Source organism: Ipomoea nil, unplaced genomic scaffold (genome assembly GCF_001879475.1).
Source record: "Ipomoea nil cultivar Tokyo-kokei standard unplaced genomic scaffold, Asagao_1.1 scaffold0436, whole genome shotgun sequence".
Taxonomy (NCBI): domain Eukaryota; kingdom Viridiplantae; phylum Streptophyta; class Magnoliopsida; order Solanales; family Convolvulaceae; genus Ipomoea; species Ipomoea nil.
In genome coordinates, this window is record NW_017616864.1 from 10984 (window position 1) to 35408 (window position 24425).

General features: G+C 37.8%; 1 long non-coding RNA gene across 1 annotated transcript; it reads left to right on the forward strand.

Annotated features, from left to right (window-relative positions):
• Nucleotides 1–3174: 3174 nt before the first annotated feature.
• On the forward strand, nucleotides 3175–20449 carry LOC109172844. Its single transcript, XR_002052792.1, has 3 exons — nucleotides 3175–3185; nucleotides 12894–12897; nucleotides 20249–20449. It is a non-coding gene; the product is annotated as an uncharacterized LOC109172844 (long non-coding RNA).
• The last annotated feature ends 3976 nt before the right edge of the window (nucleotides 20450–24425 follow it).

Here is a 24425-nt window from a genome sequence, read left to right on the forward strand (position 1 = left end):
AGCCGTGTTGATCTCCAGCCATAGTTGATGTTCTTGTTGTGTTGCCACTTAACGGTAGACCGTCAGCCATGTTTTGCCTCAGACCTGACTCAGAACCTTAGATGGTGTATTGGTATCTACTGAGCGGTCTGAGTACCGTAACTGAATGTGCTATCTAATCCATAATCCTGTATCCCATCAATCCAGGTTATATTAGGCACAGAGTTTGGTTGACTAACAACTACTAGTTATTAAGTCCAACCAGACCACTTAGTAAGCCTAGTCAACTTGCACCACTTAATTAAGGCCCTAATATATAATATATATTATTAGGGAAAATCTTACATTCTCCCACTTGGTGCAAGTACTAGCACAACCTTCATCAAAGAACAAAACACACGAATCATAGTGATACGTCCTCTATTTAATCAGAGTAGTATCCATTATGGTCACATGCATTTTAATTCTCCAACTTAGGTCCTTAATGAACAAACCCTATGTTTATTCTCGGTACCTTAAGGGATGTTTCTCAAAATACATTATGTGCACAACTGAAGGAGAAAACACATCCAAATTGTACAAAAGAGTACACTGTATGATCTCTAAAACTTTATGAGCATGCCTTAAGTAGAGATCTCTTAATGTTAGCATAATGCTAACTATATTCCATGACTTCTTTATAAGTTAACTTTAAGTACTATCTCTAACAGCTAAGAGCTTGGAGTTGACACGTCTGTCACTCCCACTCATCAAAAATAGCCAAAAGATAGTCAAGTCACAGAAGCATTCCAATAACTTAGACAATAAACCAAAGGTCTAAGTCCATAAATTTGGAATCTTAAACATACACCATAACTTCCCAAATAACTTCAATGTCTATTTTAAATGAACTGAACATAATGAGTCTTACTTTTATGTCCCACAAAATTGTTGTGAGCCTTACAACCGAAATGACCCAGGATCAATTTTGAAGAAACTAAAGACTCTATTAATCACTGAAGAATTTATTAAATGACAGTGCACCACAAGTTAAATGCTTTTGTTCTAATAAATTCCTTAATATTGTTGCAACATTTTCATAAATATGTTGCACAACCAAATGTTCAATAATTTGAACTTATGAATTTATATGAACAAATACAAAATAAAACTTGTGGAATCTTATGGACTGATTGTTTAACATAAAACAATTAAATCCATAAACTTTAGTGGAGTATCTTAATGATCTTTTGCTAAATGATCGCTCCCACTGATTAAAATATTCTTCAGCGAAATTAATAAAGTGAACTTAATAATAATATACACACTCATAATTGATTTATTGACCAACTAACAAATGAAGACATAATTCCCCACCATTAGTTGGACATACTAAATAATCAATTTTTGGTTCCAATTAAAGTCCAACTAACTAATGAAGATATATTTCCCCACCATAGTTGGACATACTAAAAAAAAAACAAAATACATCTTTCAAAACCAAGTTAGAATTTGACTCAAAAGATACATTTTATTATTAATGGAATCCAAAAGATGTATGTCAAATCATGTAACTTACTACAGTTAGTCCGAAGAACCGAGTAAGATTCGTGGATTAATTAATAAAAGTTGCTAAATTTTGGGAAGTGACTGAATACATGTTTTGCCAATGCAAACCATGAAACTTAGAATTATAATTGAACTGAATTTATAACTCTAAGAAATTGTGATAAAATTATCATCTAATGGGTGGTGGGATTTATTGACATAAAACTTGCCTTTGGGCTAAAGTTTTAATTCTATTAAATCCAATTAAACCCTTATAATATTTTTCACAATTACTAAAGAGTCAGAAGAATCTAGTGACATAAAACTTGCCTGTGGGCTAAAGTTTTACTCAATTAGATCCAACTGAAAAATTTTATTTATGATGAAACTATTATCAAATGAGTTGAAGAATCAAATGACATAAAACTTGCCTGTAGGCTAAAGTTTTAGTCAATAAGATTCATTGCTATCATTATGATAAAAAACTTAAGAGATCATGTTCCTTTTCTTAATCCCTGTGGGCAAATTAAGAAATATGACCTAAATTTACATCATAAAATTAAACTTCATGATAGAATTGGAAATTATTTACAAATAATCATAAAGTAAATAAATTGATTTATTTCTATCGTTACTGATAAAACTACTAAACTACATTCCGATACATAATTGCCTGTGGGCGAAATTATGACCGTAGTCCAGTATTTCATCCTGATTAATTATACAAATATAACGAAATTGCCTGTGGGCTAAATTTCATCATATTACATACAATTAATCACAAATGATATGTCCAAAACTTTATGTGATCAAAATAAACCGCTTAATATATAATTTTAACAGATTAAGGATGCTGTGGCTACTCCAAAACCAAATTAAAATTATAAGATCACTAGACAATTATCAATTCCTTGCCTAAACTTTATGTGATTGAAACTTAACAATCTTATGTAGCTGAATATGCTGTAGCATTTCCTTAATTAACCAAGATCAAAAACTCAAGATATTTCAGTAAATTAAAGATGCTTTGGCTATTCTTTAATGAACCGAAATAAAATCACATTGGCAAGAAATACTTAAAAAATTTTGACAAACAGATTATACCAGATTGTGATGGGAAAATCTAAATATACTCCAAGGAAAGGCGGTTAGACACTAAGTCTCACTGAAAACCAATTCCTTAAATAGAGTATCAATTTAAGGAGACTAGTGGCTCAAGATGTTCTTAAGTCATGACCATTAAAACTAGTATGTCTCCCCGATTCATATATACTTAATGTATAACTGTTTGGGGTATAAACCAGTAAACTGTATGGTATACACCAGAAAACTGTAGGGTTCACCTATGAGTAAAGCTTAAATGGTGAACTAAATTAGCGGACTAAACGTGCTTAAATTCAGGCACTACCGCAACTAAAGTTTATGCATAAGTCCAACTTAAATAGGAACTAATATAATTCCATCTAAGTATGCATTGCTAAAGGCATAATAAAATTGCATAATTTAAAACATAATATTATGCTTAGGACAAAATGCATAAAATTAAACATTAAACTCATATACTCCAAAGAAATTGCATAACTTAAAGCAATTTACAATATGAGATTTTAAAGTATAAACTTAATATTCAAACACCGATGAGTCCAAACCAAAAGAGACCCAACATTTTAAATAATAATGTACTGAATATATAATTTAAAATTTTTAAACTGTAAGCCCATGGGAAAATGTTTTAATGCATAAAGATCAAATTTATGAGAAATAACTGTATTTACAAATTCAAACAATATCAAACCAAAAGGATATGCTAGCATTTGTAAATTAAAATCTCATAAACCCTAATTACATAATTAAACTTAATATTATGTACTTAATGTGATCGAATGCATAAAACAATCTAGAAAGTATGAACCAACTAAAGAATATGAATATAAACAAAATATTCATTTATTCATACTTAACCAAACATGGGCAATCAAAACTAAAATCATAATTCCAAGAACTAAATGAATTATGGAATTAATGGCAAAAGTCAATTGCCTAGAAAATATGTTTTTCCAAAATTACTAAATTGATTCAAAATCACTCTCCATAACCCAATTAATAATAATATTATTATTAATGGCAAAATTGCAAACAATCAGAATAGCAAAAAATTGTCATAATAATATTACCATATTAGGTAGGAGACTAAATATGGAAAAACAATGGTTAAAACCGCTAACATTTATAAACGTTTTCGGATAAAATTTTGAAAACTTAATAAAATTTAAAGTCCGAAAAATATTAATGTCCAGAAAGTTATTTTCTGAACTGGAGTATTGTCACATAAATTTATTTGGAAACAGTTCAAGGTGCATAACTGAATACCATAACAATATTAATGTTATCATTAATTAATTATTAATAGCAATAAGTAACATTATAATCACTATTAACATTAGTAATGACAAACTAAAGTATGGTAATGCACTTTTAATGTTTTCATTTTCTAAAGATAAAATATGTGACTAGTCCAAATTAGCGGTTAACTGTAACTGTAGCACTAATTATCAATAACAACCATAAAAGATAATTAATGGCTAACCTTAATGATGCAAACTGCATCTCTCCATTGCGCTAACAACGATGATGATCCACAAGAGAAGAAAAAACTCCAGAATTCTCCCAATCTTCACTGTCGATGTCAACAAACTTAATGACTTGCGTGTTCTCCCAGGAAACTCCAAGTCAAACAACCAAAGCCAAAATAATGGATATAATTAATATTTCGAAGTCCAGATGAAATATGAAAATAACTGTGCTTCATGTTGAATTTTTTTTTTTTTCAAAAAAAAAAAAAAAAAAAAAACACAACTACAGTACGTTAATTCATTCTACACATACAAGGAAAATTATATAATTGTATGCTGATTTCGAAATATTAATATAAAACATATACGAAAAACCCTTAATGTATATGAAAGAAATTAATGTTGATCGTAGGCAACTCAATCAACCAGACAGAGATTATAAAGGCTCTGAAACCAAATGTTAGATATACAATAGTCTAACTATATGAACCATAGTATACGAGAAACCTGATCTCGTATGATAGCGGAAGCGTAGCCGTGTTGATCTCCAGCCATAGTTGATGTTCTTGTTGTGTTGCCTCTTAACGGTAGACCGTCAGCCATGTTTTGCCTCAGACCTGACTCAGAACCCTAGATGGTGTATTGGTATCTACTGAGCGGTCTGAGTACCGTAACTGAATGTGCTATCTAATCCATAATCCTGTATCCCATCAATCCAGGTTATATTAGGCACAGAGTTTGGTTGACTAACAACTACTAGTTATTAAGTCCAACCAGACCACTTAGTAAGCCTAGTCAACTTGCACCACTTAATTAAGGCCCTAATATATAATATATATTATTAGGGAAAATCTTACAACATCGTCTTATGTGTTTTAAATGTGGCAGATATGGCTACAAACACGACCAGTGTGGAACAAGGGCAGGTTCGCGCAGTTCTGAGTGCCCAGACCAAGGTGAAAAGATAGTGCATAAGGATGCTGCGAACGGCGACTCCTATGAACCAGCTTTGATGCTAAAACCCTCCAAGATCACTGGTCTGAGACAGAAAAATACGGGATCTGGATGATAGCGCAAAGAAAGGAACGCAGAGCACCCAGGAAGCCATTGGGAAAGCCTGCCCAGGGAAGGCAAGGCCAGACAGGAGCACCTACTAACATGGGAGTAACTAAGGTCTATGAGAACCAGCTTTTCAACTCCTGGCCCTATGTGACATAGACGCAGACATGCAAACTGACGAACCTACCCAGAAGATTGATGTTTCAAGACAAATTAACCGGGCTTAGTTCCAAGTTGGAGAAAGTAGCAGAGTTGTTTCAAGACAAATTAACCGGGCTTAGTTCCAAGTTGGAGAAAGTAGCAGAGTTGTAGTCAAGGATCCAGTACCTACAAGTATGCCTGTTAGCCAACTCAATCTCCCACAAGGGGGTTATCAACCCTCCAGTAGAGGTAGAGGTTCAAGGAGTAACACATCGAAAAAGGCAGCTGCTGAAGATGCTCACACTGTTGTTCGAGGTTCTTCCGGGGGTGGTACGATCACGAGAGTTACTGTCCACCACTAGCCGAGAATTTCTGATCCATCTTCCCCACTTGCGACCACTCTTCCCATCCTAAATGTCCCACCGGATGATGGAATTGATTTCTACAATTGCGATACTAACAAAGGACACAAAAGGTTGATATGAGAAGGGGTATTATGGGCACTCCATAATCTGGATTGGTTTGATAGTTATCATATGGTTCATGGAGCTGAGGTAAATTTGCCTACCGGAAAATCTATTGTTGTTAAACACACAAGAAATGTTAAATTCAGCCAAGATTTATGGTTGAAAAATGTGCTTCACATTCCAGCTTTCAGATTCAACCTAATCTCTGTGAGTAAGCTCGTGCAAGATGCATGTTATAAACTGCTATTCACTTTTGAACAATGTTTGATTCAGGATGCACATGGGAGGACAGTTGGTATAGCTAGACAAACAAATGGATTATATTTGCTGCAGAAACCTCTAAGGATGCAGAATGCAGTCCACAAGAATATAAAAGCACAATGTAATAGTGTTGAACTTTGTCACAAGAGATTAGGTCACTTTCCTGTGAATAAAATGCAGTTTTTGAATGATATAAATGTTCATGCTACTAAGAATACGCCTTGTGATGTTTGCCAATTTGCTAAACATAAACGATCTCCGTTTCCCCTAAGTGTCACCTCTTCAAAAGCGTGTTTTGATCTGTTACATGCAGACATATGGGGACCATTTTTTGTATCTTCATTGCGGGGAGAACGCTACTTCCTAACCTTGGTGGACGGTTTCTCCATATTCACCTGGTTACATTTAATGAAGAACAAGGCTGAAACCCGGCAGCAGTTGAAGAAGTTTCATGCAATGGTTTCCACACAATTTGGGGCCTCGATTAAAGTCATTAGAACTGACAATGGAGTAGAATTCAACATGTGTGAGTTCTTTGAAGAAAAAAGGAATGATCCATCAGAGATCCTGTGTCTATACACCGCAACAAAATGCAGTTGTTGAGCGTAAACATCAGCATATTCTCAATGTTGCAAGGGCTCTGCGATTTCAAGCTTCACTTCCTCTTGAGTTTTGGGGACAATGTGTGTTACATGCTACATATATTATAAACAGGTTGCCCTCACCAGTGGTGGACATGTTAACTCCTTACTGCAAATTATATGGAAAGGACCCCAACTTGCTGAACCTCAAGGTTTTTGGATGTCTTTGCTATGCTGCCAATCTGCTACCCTCCCGACATAAAATGGCAGAGCGAAGTAAAAAGTGTATTTTTATTGGAATGCTTGCCAACACAAAAGGCTATCTTCTGTATGATCTAAATGAAAGAGTTGTCCCTGTTTCAAGAGATGTGATTTTCTATGAATCACATTTTCCTTTTTCAAAGGACAATCTTCCCACACCAATGCATGAGCAGACCACTGAATTATCTGAGGAACCATCTCTCCCAGTAATTCACTTATCCACTCTCATTCACTATGAGGATCATGAATCTGGTAACAACCTTACCCAAGGAAATGCAGATGTCTCTCCCAAAGACGTGATGGAGGAAGATTCACGTGGCATTGGCCACACTAGTTTGGCGAGTCCCCAGCCGCTCGTTTGGGTGTCAAGGAAAGTGATACTCAAGCTTGGTTCCTTTCGCTAGAATATGGGAGCCCTGATGCTATTTTAAGAATGAAACTCTTTTTTTTTTTTTTTTTTTTTTTTTTTTTTTTTTTATCTCTCTCAGTCAGAGTTGCAGCTCCATGGAGCTTGGCTTTCTTTAGGAGACTACAACTCTGTTCTAGACATTGAGGAAGTATCCAATAGTTCAACCTTTTCTGCCAGGCATTGTGCAGGCTTCAAAGATTGGGTTTTCCAAGAGGGCCTTCTCGACCTTGGTTATAAGGGTTCCAGATATACATGGTGTAGAGGAACAAAACCTACGTCTTTCAAGGGAGCTTGACTCGACCGTGCTCTCTGTAACCTTGATTGGAAACTCCTTTTCCCGAATGCAACTGTTACTCATCTCCCGATGGTTAGTTCCTACCATTGCCCCATTCTAATCAACACTGTGCCAGTAGGGAACCGTCAGTATGAAAAAAGGTTTAGGTTCAACGCCATGTGGACAACCCATCCAGAGTTCATAGACCTGGTGAATCGTAACTGGAATCCATCAGTTGAGCTTGAAGTAAATAAGATTAATATTGCTCATAGCCTGGAAGCATGGAATCGAGACACCTTTGGGAGTCTGTTCCACAGGAAAAAGTGAGTTTTGGCTAGACTACAAGGTGTGCATCGTAGCCTAAACTTTAACTGCAGATCAGACCTTTTCAAACTAGGAAAGAAGCTGCAAAAGGAGTATGAATTAATTCTCCTCCAAGAAGAGGTCTTATGGTTTCAACGGTCTAGAGAGGAGTGGATTGTGTCGGGGGATAATAGAAACACACGCTTCTACCACGCGGGGACCGAGGCTAACAAGTCAACCTCAAAGATTACTACGCTCAAAGATGATCAAGGTAATCAGTTTGCTGATGATAACTCTATGATGATTCATGTTCTCTCCTTCTTTGCAGGTTTATTTTCAGATGATGGCACAACGACTTCCCACAACTCTCTTAGGGGAAGCTATCATGCTTTATACAATACAGACTGGTTGCATATCAACAGCCCTTTCACAAAGGAGGAAATCAGATCAGCTCTCTTTGATGTGCCAGCGTTCAAAGCCCCGGGACCGGACGGTTTTCATGCGGGATTCTACCAACGTGGATGAAGACCCTTTCCTCTGCGGGTAGAAAAGTCCTTGCACATGCTATTTTATCTGCTATACCCTTTTATACAATGCAAACCACGCTTATGCCAATAGGGGTGATCAACCGAATTGAACAGCTGATTCGAAACTTCCTTTGGGGTGACACTAATTATTACAGAACAGAGAATGGAAGGAAGAGAGGAACAGATTTTGAATATTGAAGAAGAAGTACTGTTACATTGGTTATTTGATCAATCAGGAAAAGAAGAGAAGCAGCTAGCTTTATACACTACATTTACTTGAACTAACTAAGCTGAATTAACAGAATTAACAAACTGATTAACAAACTAACTAATCACCCTTTCTCCTCTAATACCCCCCCACAAGCTGGGGAGTACATGGAATGGAGCCCTAGCTTGGAAACAAATCTCTGGAAAGGCATGGGCTGCAGAGGTTTTGTCAAAATGTCTGCTGTTTGGTGTTCAGTAGGAACATGGAAGAGCTTTATAAGGCCTTTTTGGATCTTCCCTCTTATCAAGTGACAGTCTATTTCTATATGCTTAGTCCTTTCATGAAGGACTGGATTTTCTGCCATTGCAATTGCAGATTTGCTATCAGAAAATATGATGGCTGTTTCTCCTGTCTGGACTTGAAGGGCTTGAAGAAGATAGAGCAACCATTGTATTTCACAAATAGCAAGGGCAAGAGCTCTATATTCAGCTTCAGAAGATGATCTAGAAACAGTGCTTTGTTTTTTTGATTTCCAGGATACTAAGGCATCTCCCAAGAACACACAGAAACCAGTGACGGATCTTCTTGTATCAGGACAAGCTGCCCAGTCTGAATCAGCAAAACCACTTAATTTCATGTTTGAAACTGTAGGGAAGAATAGGCCTTGGCCAGGGCATCCTTTAATATACCTGAGCACTCTGTGAGCTGCTTGAAGATGTAAGGCAGTAGGTTTGTCTAGAAATTGAGACAATTGTTGCACAGCAAAGCATATGTCAGGTCTAGTAATGGTCAAATATAAAAGTTTGCCCACCAACTTTCTATACTGAGTATTGTCCTCTAATACTTCACTGTCCTCCTTGGAGAGTTTTTTTGTCTGAACCATAGGGCATCTGACTGGCTTGCTCTCAAGAAATCCTGCATCCTGTAAAAGATCCAAGGCATATTTCCTTTGAGTTAAGGTAATGCCTGTGTGGTTCCTAGCAACCTCCAATCCAAGGAAATACTTTAAATTTCCCAAGTCCTTGATTTGGAACACTGAGTGTAAATGATCCTTGATCTGTTGAATCTGAGTTGTGTCACTGCTAGCTAGGATCACATCATCCACATACACCAGGAGGGCAATGAAGTCATCACCAGATCCCCTAGTGAACAGAGAGTTATCACAATCTGCTTGTGCAAACCCCATGTTGATCAGCTCAGTAGTCAGCCTGGCATTCCACTGTCTACTTGCCTGCTTCAGTCCATAGAGGGATCTTTTTAATTTGCATACTTGCCCAGGTTTCTGAGGAACAAATCCTGGTGGAAGACTCATATAAACTTCTTCATTGAGGTCTCCATGTAGAAAGGCATTATTGACATCAAGTTGATGTAATTACCACCCTTTTGCAGATCCCACAGTTAGCAATGTTCTAATAGTTGTCACCTTTGCAACTGGACTGAAAGTATCAACATAATCTATTCCACAAGTCTGAGTGTACCCCTTTGCAACTAACCTGGCCTTGCATCTTTCCACTGTGCCATCAGCCTTGTGTTTTACCTTGTAGACCCACCTACATCCAATAGGTTGTTTTGAAGGGGGAAGGTCTGTCAATTCCCAAGTATTGTTAGCTTGTAGAGCCTCTATCTCTGCTTGCATGGCACTTCTCCAACAGTCATGTTTGATTGCCTCATTATAGGATCTGGGCTTTTTGATGTTAAGAATATTTGCAGCAAAGGTCCTGAATGTGGGTGATAACTTCTCATAAGACATCACAGCTGATAGAGTGTGGGGGGAAGTTCTAGCAGTAGGCAAGTTATAATCATAATCCCTCAGGTAAGCAGGTCTGGATGTTTGTCTGTTGGACCTCCTGGGCTGTTCTGGAATGAAATCAGACTGTACTGGATTAGAGTCATCCTGACTATTAGCTGTTGAAGGCTCATTATGATCTATGGGGCCAATATAAGTCCTTTCTTCTATTTGTACCATCCTCTGATGCTCAATATCTTCCATAGTGTTGATGTCATTTGGCAAAATAAGGTCTTGAAAAGAACCTTGTCTGTCAATTTGTTTGACTGCTTTGTAGGGGAAGACATGCTCATAGAATACCACATCTCTTGAAATAAAGACTTCTCTAGAGTCTAGATCATATAGTTTGTACCCTTTTACTCCATTAGGATGTCCAAGGAAGAGACACTTCCTGGCCCTAGGTGAGAATTTTCCTAGGTGACCTTTGTGTAGGACAGCATAGGCTAGGCACCCAAAGACCCTGAAATGAGAGTATTGAGGTGTCTTTTTGAATAGCATTTGATGAGGAATCTGACCCTGCAAGGCTGCTGCGGGTAGCCTGTTAATAATGTAAACTGCATGTAATACACAATCCCCCCAGAAACCATCTGATAGCCCTGATTGAAACTTTAATGCCCTTGCAACAGCCAAAATATGTCCATGCTTTCTCTCAACTACACCATTCTGCTGTGGTGTATATACACAGGTTGTTTGATGGACTATTCCCTTCTCTTGATAGAACTTTTCCATCTTAAATTCTTGCCCATTGTCTGTCCTTATACATTTGATCATTTTTCCAAACTGTGTCATGATTAAGGCACAGAATCCTTGAACTAATGACCTGGCTTCATCCTTGCCTCTTAGTAAATATACCCATGTGGCTCTGCTACAATCATCCACAATGGTTAGGAAGAACCTGTGTCCATATATGGTGTGTGTTTGGTATGGTCCCCATATGTCAATGTGAACTAAATCAAAGCATTCACTAGAGGCATTATAACTAGTAGAAAATGGCAATCTCTTCTGTTTGGCTAAGTGACAAGTGTCACAAACATCATCTTTATTCATTTTCAGATTTACATTCAACAAATGAGGCAATTGCTTCAGTTTCTCATAAGAACAATGCCCTAATCTAGCATGCCAAGTATTGGTAGAATTACAAAGATTGACTCTAGCATGCACTACTTTATTTGAAACAGGAAGAGTTGGTCTAACAAGATAGTACAGCCCCCTTTGCAGGTTACCCAAGCCAATCATCCTCCCACATTCCTGATCCTGTATAATGTACCAATCAGAATACAACAACACCTTGCATTTGGAGGTCTTAATTAGCTCACTGATAGAAATTAGATTGTAATGAAAAGCAGGTACACAGAATACATTCTGCAGCATCAAATCATCAGCAGAAACAGACCCTATGTGTGTGATATCAGCTTTCCCTCCATTAGGCAATTCAACAAACATACCCTGGACCCCTTTTGCATTGGTCAACATGCTATGATCACATACAATGTGATGGGTAGCCCCACTATCTAAAATCCAAGCAATTTGATTTCCAGAAGAATGTTTAGAATGAGTACCTTCAAGCTGAGAGTTAGGAGCAAAACTAGCAGCAATGAGGTTGACCTGAGGTGTACCTTCAGCCATGCTCAAGGGTGACTGATAATCCCTCTGCAAGAGTTGTTTGATCATCCTATACTCATCTTGGCTCAAGGTGACAGGGCCAGTGTTGTCAGATCTTGTGTCCTCATTTGGGAACTACTCACTGGTTGCAACTTGATTAACAGAACCAGCAGCCTTGTTTCTTGGTTTCCACCCAGGTGGATAACCATTCTTCTTGTAACATTTCTCTGCTACGTGTCCAGTAAAACCACAATAAGTACAAACAGGTCTCTTGTTATTGTTGGAGTGGAACTTCTTGAAGCCTGTTCCATTACCCTGTGTGAGGAGAACACTCCCTAGTTCTTGAGTTTGTATCCCAGTTACCCCACCATTAAACCTCCTTTCTTGCTGTTGAACCATCATAAAGGCCTCATCAACAGTGGGGAGGGGCTTTGTCATCATAATTTGAGATTGGACAGATGCATAGGTCTCATTAAGGCCTCTCAAGAAAACTGAGAGGTTGTCATTTTCCAGATGTTGCTGCAAGGTCTCTAACAAGCTACAGTCACACATTCTTTCACACTTGCAAATCGGCAATGGCCTGATCACTTGAAGCTCATCCCACAGGTTTTTCAATTTTGCAAAATAAGCACTCACAGTTGAGTCACCCTATCTAGTGTGATGGATTTCAGCATGGAGGTCTGAGATTCTGAAGATGTCTGCCTCACTGAATCTGGCTCTTAGAGTGTTCCATATGCGTTCAGCTGATCCAACCCAAAGGAGTGTTGATGCGATCTCTGGGGAAATGGCTCGCATTATCCAGGTTGCGACCATATTGTTACATCTCCTCTAATAGGGATACTTCACCTCTTCGACATTTGGTATGGGGATGGTGCCATCTACAAACCCTAGTTTGTTCTTGGACAGCAACGCCATTTCCATCGCCCTTGCCCAAGGGTGGTAGTTGCGGCCACTGAGAACAGTTGTGACTAGAATCAGCGAAGGATTCTCATTCGGGTGTAGGAAGTAGGGGCTTGCGGCGTCATTCGGATCAAAGGTCGCGGCCGGATTGACATTCGCCGGCGCAGGTGGAGCCGTCGACGTCCCTACTACTGGTGGAGCATTAGTGGTCCCAGGAGGTCTAATTGACATATTGTTCCAAGCCATGAGAGCTTATGGCTCTGATACCATATTACAGAACAGAGAATGGAAGGAAGAGAGGAACAGATTTTGAATATTGAAGAAGAAGTACTGTTACATTGGTTATTTGATCAATCAGGAAAAGAAGAGAAGCAGCTAGCTTTATACACTACATTTACTTGAACTAACTAAGCTGAATTAACAGAATTAACAAACTGATTAACAAACTAACTAATCACCCTTTCTCCTCTAATACTAATGAATCCAGAAAGTGCAGACTTGTTGCATGGGAAACAGTCATGTTGAGTAAGGAAGATGGTGGCTTGGGCATCCGTGATTTGCATGCCATGAACTTGTCTTTCATGGCCAAACTTGCTTGGAGACTGATTACGGATAACAGCTGCACTTGGGTGACAATCATGAGGAACAAATATGCAAAAACTGGAACTGATTCTTCAACATGGCTAGCATCACCGAATAGCACAAATACATGGAAGGGGATTCTGAAAGGTGTCTCTTTACTCACCAAAGGCTCCAAATATTTGGTCAGAAACGGTAAGGGCACCAGATTCTGGCTAGATACTTGGTTGGGCCATAGGCCTCTTATTTAGACCACTTCTTCGTCCTTATCACTTCCCGAGCTCTACTCTCTAGTGGCTGATTACTGGGTTCCTCAAGTTGGCTGGGATTGGAACAGAATCAGGGACATCCTTCCACCGGCTATCCAAGATGGCAATTAAGATCAATTAAAGGTTTTTGTCTTGTGTGAAGATGAGGAACTAACGGATATACTTGGTTGGAATGGCATCAACTCGGACTCTTTCTCGGTAAAATCTGCTTACGCCTTAACAACCAAGACTAACAACGCAAATTATGCCCTGGAAACGGGAACACGGGTTCAAAGGCTGTCGTTTTTACGAGAAAAAAAAATTAGTTAATGCGTTGTTAACGGCGCGCGTTTGTTCAGATTATAAATTTTCTGTTATGAGATTATGAATGTACTGTAAATTCATAATCTCATAACAGAAAATTCATAAGTTTATAACAGAAAATTCATAATCTCATAAAAGAAAATTCATAATTTTATAACTGCACATTCATAAATTCATGCCTGCACATTCATAATTTATGAATGTTGAAGAAACTTGCGCAAAGAGGAAGTGAAACCGCGAAAAGTGAAAATAAGAATAAAAGTCGCGCCGTTAATTAAAAAAAAAAGGAAAAAAAAAGGAAGATAACAGTGCACCGTTACCCTCCATGGCATAATGATTGGACTTCCAACCAACCGGCCGATCCTATATGGGCCAAATATGGAACTTGAAAGTTCCAAGTAAGGTCCATTCTTTCCTTTGGCTGGTAAGACATGATCGAATCATGTCGAATGTGAATAGGCTAAAGAGAGGCCTTACGAGCTCTAGTAGATGCCAGGCCTGTGGGGAAGAGTTTGAAACCACGGAGCATATTATTCGTAGCTGTCCCGAAGCTATTGCAGTATGGGAACGTGTTCTCCCCTTTATGGCTATACCTAGCCAACATCTCACTTTCAAGAGCTGGTTTGAGACTAGCGTCAGAGGTCCCAGTAAGGGTTATCAAAAGGTGGATTCAAGCGCCCTATTTGCTCTCACTTCTTGGTATTAAATAATCATTTATGCGCTATAACTTTAATGCGGAAGTACAATTAACATTGAATCGCATGTAAATCAAATTAATCAGCTAAACAATATTCATGATCAAAGATTTTTAATTAAATAGAGAAGATAGAACTTACTTGTTCCGTTGGAGATGTATTCTTTAAATTGACTTAAATCAAGAATGCTTCACCTCTCTGATCCGTATACCTTAATCACCTCCTGATGATATGGAGACTAGAAAACTTAGAGACTTGAAACCGTAAAGATCCCTAGAGTTTTCCTGGGTATTTATAAATCTGATGAGAAATCATCTTTCAAGAGGAATGGGTAACTTCTTGTTAGGAATAGAAATCCCTTTAGGAGTGTGAAACCTCCTTTTAGGAAACCATAACCTTTTTTCATTATACATCTTTTAACCCTTATAAACTTAAATTTTAACCAGATGAGAGTGAGAGAATTTCACACAGTAATTCCGCCTTTACACATCACTAATCATCACCGTGAGTACCTTATGGAGTTACAACCTTTATTATATAAATCAGTGTCAGGAAATAATTATTTCTAACAGTCTCCCGCTTGATTCATATAAGCGTGACACCTTTATTATATGAATCAACGTTAGGAATAAATTATTTCTAACAATCTCCCACTTGATTCATATAAGCGTGACTTTAAAATTTTCAATCCTTAATTTGAGCTCACTTAATATGAAATTGTAAAAGCCACATCCTTATCGAACTTTATTAACCAAATCATGGCGGTTATAGGCGTGACATAACGTCCTGCTCCCTTCCGTGCAATGTTGCAAAAATCGCGCCTAGGCGCCATTGCGCCGCCGCGAAGAAGGCCGAAATCGGCCATCTCCGCGGCTGGCCGCCTAGCCGGCCGGCTAGGCGGTCTAGGCGGCCGGCCGCGGAGATGGCCGATTTCGGCCTTCGTTGAAAATGTCGAAAAACTTTCGGAAGGCATAACTTTTGACTCGGTTGTCCGATTTGGACAATTTTTTTTCAAATCGCGTATTTTTTCGAGATCTATACACCGTTTGCGGTGTATAGATCTCGAAAAAATACGCGATTTGAAAAAAAATTGTCCAAATCGGACAACCGAGTCAAAAGTTATGCCTTCCGAAAGTTTTCCGACATTTTCAAAAAAAAAAAAATAAAAAAAAAAATATTAAAAGCGCCGGTTCAGGCGCCGGTTCAGCCGGCTAGGCGGCCGGCCACGGAGATAGCCGATTTCGGCCTTCTTCGCGGCGGCGCAATGGCGCCTAGCGCCTAGGCGCCGATTAATCGGCGCCTAGGCGCGATTTTTGCAACATTGATACTATCGCATTGAAAAGGAATTGCTTATATTGCTCGAACAACAACACATATTTTCGAAGCAGTGAGCGAAGGAACACTGGTGGAAAGGTGGAGACTTAAACACTAAGGGTGTGTTTGGTTCGCACATAGGAATCGGAATCGGAATGGGTATCAAATACTTGGTAATGGTAATGGGTTTTGGTGAAAGTATTTAACATGTTTGGTAGTAGGGTAGAATGGGAATGGTTACTAATAGTAGTGCTTGAGAATGAATAAGGGAATGAAACCCTTATTGTATTTGGGTATGGGTTTTTCAATTGATGGGGTATTCGAAACCCATAGTAGTGTTCTAAAAACCTATCAACCAAACAACAACAATCACTTTCATACCCATTCCTATGTGCAAAACCCATCAACCAAACACACCCTAAGTTCTTTCATAATTCTGTCAGGGCGAGGAAGAAATGAAATAAAATTGACAAACTCAAGAATGATGAAGGAGTGTGGATCGATGGGGTGGATGAAATAGGCAATGTAATGGTCGAGTATTATAAACAACTTTTCACGGCTGAACATGGAAATATGGAAGAGGTCATTGACTACATTTCTTCTCGTGTAAGACCAGAAGATAATGACATGCTTATTAATTAGACCCGTAAGTGCTGAAGATGTGCACAAAGCTGTGATGTAGATGCACCCCAATAAATACCCGGGTCTGGATGGATTCGGTCCAGGCTTTTTTCAGCACTTCTGGGATGTTGTTGGGGGAGAAGTCACATTATTTTGTCATCAATTTATAAACTCCACCAAGCTTCCTGATAAAGCTAATTCAACACTTATTGTTCTTATTCCAAAGAAAGTGCGTCTAGAATCTATGGACTTGAGACCCATAGCTCTCTGCAATGTTCTATACAAAATTGCAGCCAAGGTTTGTGCAAATCGTATGAAATTTATGTTAGATGGACTCATCTTTGGGGTTCAAAGTGCATTCGTACCAAGGAGGTTAATTACAGATAATATATATCATGTTAGCTTATGAAGCCCACCATTACTTGAAATGCAAAACACAAGTGAGGGAAGGGGTTGTTGCATTAAAGGTCGATATGAGCAAGGCATGTGACCGTGTTGAATGGACATTTTTTAAGACCGTGATGATTAAAATGGGCTTTAGTCTAAAATGGGTGGATGTTCTGCTAGAAACCGTGAGTTCAGTGAACTATAAAATCGTATATAAACAACAGCAGTTGGGTCCAATTATTCCTGAGCGGGGGCTTCTCCAGGGGGATACTTTGTCCCCCTATTTGTTCTTGACTGTAACTGAAGGATTAAGTTTGATGCTGGAGGATTATATGCGTCGAGGTCTACTGCATGGAGTTTGTGTTGGAAGAGGAGCCCCTCCGATTTCGCATCTTCTATTTGCAGATGACTGTTTTTTATTCCTCCATGCCAATATTACTGAGAGCCGACACATGAAAATCCTTCTTGATTGTTATGCCACTACTTTGGGCCAAATGATTAATTTCGAAAATCCTTAGTTTGTTTCAGTTCAAGTTACTCAGCGGACCAGAAGTGAGGTTGTTAGTATTTTAGGTGTAAGTCAGGGAGACACATCTGGTAAATATCTTGGATTTCCATTATACATCTTTTAACCCTTATAAACTTAAATTTTAACAAGATGAGAGTGAGGGAATTTCACCCAGTAATTCCGCCTTTACACATCACTAATCATCACCGTGAGTACCTTATGGAGTTACAACCTTTATTATATAAATCAGTGTCAGGAAATAATTATTTCTAACAGTCAGGGAGACACATCTGGTAAATATCTTGGACTTCCATTATACATCTTTTAACCCTTATAAACTTAAATTTTAACAAGATGAGAGTGAGGGAATTTCACCCAGTAATTCCGCCTTTACACATCACTAATCATCACCGTGAGTACCTTATGGAGTTACAACCTTTATTATATAAATCAGTGTCAGGAAATAATTATTTCTAACAGTCTCCCACTTGATTCATATAAGCATGACACCTTTATTATATGAATCAATGTTAGGAATAAATTATTTCTAACAATCTCCCACTTGATTCATATAAGCGTGACTTTACAATTTTCAATCCTTAATTTGAGCTCACTTAATATGAAATTGTAAAAGCCACATCCTTATCGAACTTTATTAACCGAATCATGGCGGTTATAGGCGTGACATAACGTCCTGCTCCCTTCCATGCAATGTTGCAAAAATCGCGCCTAGGCGCCATTGCGCCGCCACGAAGAAGGCCGAAATCGGCCATCTCCGCGGCCGGCCGGCTAGGCGGTCTAGGCGGCCGCCTAGCCGGCCGGCCGCGGAGATGGCCGATTTCGGCCTTCTTTGAAAATGTCGGAAAACTTTCGGAAGGCATAACTTTTGACTCAGTTGTCCGATTTGGACAATTTTTTTTTTTCAAATCGCATATTTTTTCGAGATCTATACACCGCAAATGGTTTGGTCCACTAATTTCTCAAAAAAATGCTTCTTTAGCTCTTAATTTTAATTTTTTATGTATTTAGATGGTTTAAACAATCTTTTGAACACTTTTACAACCACTTTCGTAAATAGTTTCTAAGAAATAACTATGGAAACCTTATGTTTTATTACTAAATTTTAAAAAATTTTAATTTTTAATTTTATTTTTGATTAAAAAAAATAAAAAATAAAATAAAAAAAAAATCGGCGCCTAGGCGCCCTAGGCGCCTAGCGTGTTTTGCAACATTGCTTCCAGGTAACACAGTTAATAAGAATTCGAACCATAATAATAAGGTAGAATCCGAAAGTACCTTATTCCTTATGTCTTAAACAAGACCATTGTTATCACTTCTGAATTATGCATAAATAAGTGATCAACATCAACTATAACAAAATCAAACCCTTAATAGATATCTAAGAGTATCATCAACATGATGTGCCAATCAACCATAAATCCATACATGTATGGCAGGGTTAACCGTTATACAAGGACTTTACCAGTATGCCCATCTTTCCAACATGGCCAATGAAGGTCATGGGCGTCAATTCCTTAATCAAGGGATCTGTGATCATAAGATTGGTGCCAATATGCACTATTCATACTCTTTGATTTTGTACCTTCTCCTTAACAGACAGAAATTTCAAATCCATGTGCTTTGCACCTCTAGTATATCTGTCGTTCTTTGAGAAGAACATAGCTGCCGTATTATCACAATGACTCCTCAATTGTTTGGTTATAGTGTCGACAATGCCCAAACCCTATATGAAATTACGCAGCCATGATGATTGAATTGTAGCCTCAAAGCATGCTACAAATTTTGCCTTATAGTGGAAGTAGCAATGACAGGCTCCTTCGCACTCATCCAAGATATTGCTCCATGAGCAAGTGGAAAATTATGTCCGAATGTGGATTTTTGGGTATCCAAAAATTCGGCATAGTCTGAGTCCAAATAACCTATCACCTCTAGGTTATTCATTCTTTTATATATGTGAGTCTGTGGTCCTTAGTGCCTTGTAAGTATCGCAGGACCTACTTTGCAGTTTTTCAGTTTATATCTTTCTAAAACTTTGTTAATGTGAGCCTTCTGGGATGAACCTAAAATCCCATGTAATCTATAATGGAATATTTCTACTCCAATCACATGCGAAGTCTCACCCATATCCTTCATTTCAAAGTTCTTAGAAAGATATTCCTTAACATCACACAACATCCCTTTATTATTAGCAGCAAGAAGAATGTCGTCAACATGTAATACTAGGATTACAAACTTGCTTCCATTAATCCTTTATGTAGATACACAGATCAACAGTGATCTCTACAAAACCAAATGACAATTTCGAGTACCATTGTCTAGAAGCATGTTTTAACCCATAGATCGACTTCTTCAATCTACATACCAGATTTTCCTTTCCTGTTGCCATGAAGCCTTGCGGTTAATCCATATACACTTCCTCTTTTAATTTACCATTCAGAAAGGCAATTTTAACAACCATTTGTTGGAGCTCAAGATCATAATGAGCCACCAAAGCCAAAATAATTCTCAAGGAGATTTATTATCCTATATGGTTTGGTTAAACGAGACTGGATCATTATCAATGCTCTGTAAAGTTTTCCCAGATTACATTATTATAATATTAGGTCAACCTTATAATAATTAAGGTAATCTGTTATGTGGTGCAACTCTTCCATACATACTTCTAATAATTAAGGTAATGCTTGATTATAAAGATAAGGAGTATGATTAGGAAGGGATTCGTTTACCATATTGATGGCATATGGTTATTATATAAAGAGCCCTTTAGTCCTCTCACTGCTTAACATTCATTCCTCATACACCATCCAGAGAAGGTTGAGAAAGTGAGAGAAACATATACTGTTACTCTACCGCAGCAGTCCCGTGATTACTCAATCATCATCAATCGGAAGCTATGACTGGAGTTTAGTACTTAGTACTTAAATAAAGATCCTGTCATGTATTTAAGTTCCTACGTGATTTATATGTTTACAGTTCGTATCAGAGCCTGTATAATCTCTGCCTAGCCTTAAGTATTTTGATTGCATATATTGTATATTTTGACATGTATATTTGTATGCAATTGTATGTCTGGGCTACTGGAAATTAAGTTTTTTCCGCATTAAGAAAAAAACAATTGGATTTAATTTGTTTTTCTCCTACTGCTTCGCAATTTTTTTTTTGAATTTCGTTTGTTGTTGATGGAGGTGACATTTTCTTTTAAAAAAAAATAATATTTTTTTCCTTTCGTCGTCCTCCTTCATCATCAACAACAATGGTGTTTTTGGTGATGGCTTGGATCAACGGCGACGATGGCACGACCTTAAGGAGCGTCGTGTTCTGTACGTCGTCGGTTGGCGCTGCGTTATGGCCGGACTGCTTCGCGACGCGGCTGCGGCGGGCGGGCAGACGGCGGTGGTGCTGGCGTTGCGAGGAGGCCAGGTGATGGCGGCGGCGCTGCGTTTCCAGCGACGTTGCTGCCATCCGCTTCCCTATTGACGACGCCGGCGACGTTTTAGGCTGCTGGTTCGTCCTTTGGCTGTGCGTTGCTGGTCTACTGGTCCATGGCTGTTGTTCAGCGCAATTGGTGAAGGGTGAACGTGAAGAAGATGATCAATGATGTATTTGGGCCGGGTCTAGCCCAATTCGGCCAGGCCTGGAATATTAAAAAAAAAAATTGTTTGGGCCTGTTTGGTTTGGGCTTGCTTAAGTTTTAATTATTCATCATATTCAGACTTATTCTTATTAAAATTATCCAATTGATTTTGCCTAAAGTTAATATTAAATTATTATTCAATTTTTTGAACAAATTATTAAGTGTTAAATTTGTTTGAATATTAATTTAATATTGAACTTTCAGATTTAAATTGTATTAAATGTTACAATTTATTTATGGAGTATGAGTAATTGATATGCATAATCTAAGCATGCCTTATATGTTTATTGCCATAATTATTTTACTGTTATAATTATGTCTTTAGAAATGCATGCTCTTTTAAGGACTAATTTAGAGCCTTTTAGGTATGATTTAAATGCCTTTTATGCATGATTTAGTGCCTTTTAGGTGAATTAGTGCATTTTAAGGATAGATTGCCCATATCATTATTTACACCTCAATTATTACTCCATTCATGCTTTCTTAAAGTTCTTAAAGCACATAAAGTACATAAAAAAAAAATCATAGTTACCCTATTTAAAGCCTAATCCATAGGTGTATCAAATCTTATAGATCTTCCAAACGATTTTACTTCAAATATGAGAACACATGACTTAGGGAAGTTTCTGGGAGGAATACTAGTTCTATGGCCCTGACTTAAAAGCCTTGTTGCTACTAGTCCCCTTGCGACGCTACTCTGTCTAAGGAGTTGGTATTTAACCGAGTTTTATCTCGACCAACTTTCCTGGGAGTATACCTAATGATTATATATCATGTGTTGGTTTAATCTGTTTGCTAGGCTTTAAATTCCCGTTTTGGCAAGTGATTACAATTTTGTAATTAAAGAGTAGCCACAACATCTGTAATTGCATAAATTGTCTTCAATTCAAATCACATTAAGAATAGGCAATACCTTTGTAATTCATTTTGCGCAATATTGCAAAATTTAGCCCATAGACAATTTTGTTATATTTGTAGGATGAATTAGGATTAAATACTAAACTATGATCATAATTTGCCCACAGGAATTATGAAGCGACATATAGTTTGGTAGTTTTATCATTAAGGGTGGAAAAACCAAACAAAATTCATACGTATTCTGTTTCCACTATTTAGCCTTGATAGATTTATTTTGCGTAAAAATTTAGCCCACAGGCAATTTTTATGGCATTCAAGTCTATCTTTTGCATAAATTTACATTGCTAATAATATGCACTTCAGTCTTTCTCTATCTTTACGCCTCGAAAATTCTAACCAAGCGTTCGGTATACTTTACAGAACCTCAAATCCCAACACAAAACACAATAATGATTGACGTTCCTATGCTAAGCGATGATAATCACCAAGAGTGGAAAGACGTTGTTCTCCTACACTTAGGGTTGTTAGAGATGAATTTCGCTATTCATAATAAAGAGCCTCCTCCTATCACCAACGATAGCTTTGAGGCTGACAAGAAATTTCACGCACAATGGACTAGATCCAATCGGTTGTGTGTGTATTTCATTAAGACACGAATCCCAAGAAGTATTCGTGGGTCAATTGACCATTGTGATAAAGTCGAAACCTTGTTCAAAGCTATTGATGACCAATTTGCTACATCCAATAAAGCTTTGGCAAGTACTCTAATCATGAAGTTTGTTGGTCTTCGTCTTTCCACTATTAAGGGCACGCGCAAACACATCATGCAAGTAAGGGATATTGCGGCTCAACTGAAGAAGTTGGAAATAATTTTTCCAGATACCTTTGTTGTGCATTTTGCACTTAACACCCTCCCTCACCATTATAGCCCCTTTAAGATTTCCTACAACACACATAAGGACAAACGGTCTATCAATGAATTGATAACCATGTGTGCACAAGAGGAAGAGATGCTTATTGAAGAGGTTGGGGGAGAGTGCTATGTTGGCCACAACAAAGCCTAAAGAAAAATCTGGAAAAACCAAGGGATTCACTGCAGCAGCAAAGGGGAAATTGACCTCAAAAGCTGATATTAAGAAGGTACAAAAGTGTTTCTTCTGCAAGAAGAAAGGACACTTGAAGAAATATTGTACAAAATTCAAGAAGTGGATGTCTGATAAGGGTAATATTTCCCCCTTCTTTATATATTCTTAATCTAATATGTCAGATGTTAATACTAATTCTTGATAGATTGATTCTGGTTCACCAATCCACATTACAAATTCTTTGCAGAACATGCAAAATCTGAGGCAGCCGACGGGAACTGAGTGAAGCATCTTCTCTGGAAACAAGATTGCATCACTAGTTGAAGCTGTTGGAATTTGCAAATTTGTTTTTTTTGAATAATGTTTTGTTATGACATTAGATGAGACCTTTGTTCCTAGTTTTTCGAGGAATTTAATTTTAGTTTCAAGACTTGTACTCTTTTCGATTTTACATTCGAATTTAATCGCAAGTATTTCAAATTATTCAATAATTCTACTTGTGTTTGTGATGGTACATTGTCTGATGGTCTCTATCGTCTTAACTTAAAGAATGATTTAAATCATAATTCTTTACATGTTCAAAACGACACCAAACGATGTAGTATTAACGAAAATTCATTCACAAATATTTCATCACCATCATTAATGATTTATCAAGATCTACCTATGTTTATTTTCTTCATAATAAGCATGAACATTGGATGCCTTTAAATTATTTACGGCTAAAGTTGAAAGCCAATGCAACAAGAAAATACAAATAGTTAGATTTGATAGGGGTGGTGAATACTGTGGTAGATACACTGAAAATGGACAAGCACCAGGTCCCTTTGCAAAGTTTCTTCAAGAGCATGGGATTGATGCCCAATACACCATGCCTGGGTCTTCGGACTAAAACGGTGTTCCTGAAAGAAGAAACCGGACCCTTCTTAATATGGTGCGGAGTATGCTAAACAACTCTACACTTCCAAAATTGTTGTGGGGTGATGCACTTAAGACGGCTACGTATTAAACCGTGTTCCAACCAAGGCTGTCCCTAAGACACCATTTGAGTTATTCAAAGGTTGGAAACCGAGTTTGCAACATATGCGTATTTAGGGATGTCTGTTTGAGGGGAGGATATATAACCCACATGAAAAGAAGTTTGACCCAAGGACTATTAGTGTTTTCTTTATTGGATATGCACAATCTTCTAAGGATTATAGGTTTCATTGTCCATTTCATACTACTAGAATAGTGGAATCAAGGAACACTAAGTTTCGTGAAGATGACTTTATCAATGGGAGAGATCGATTT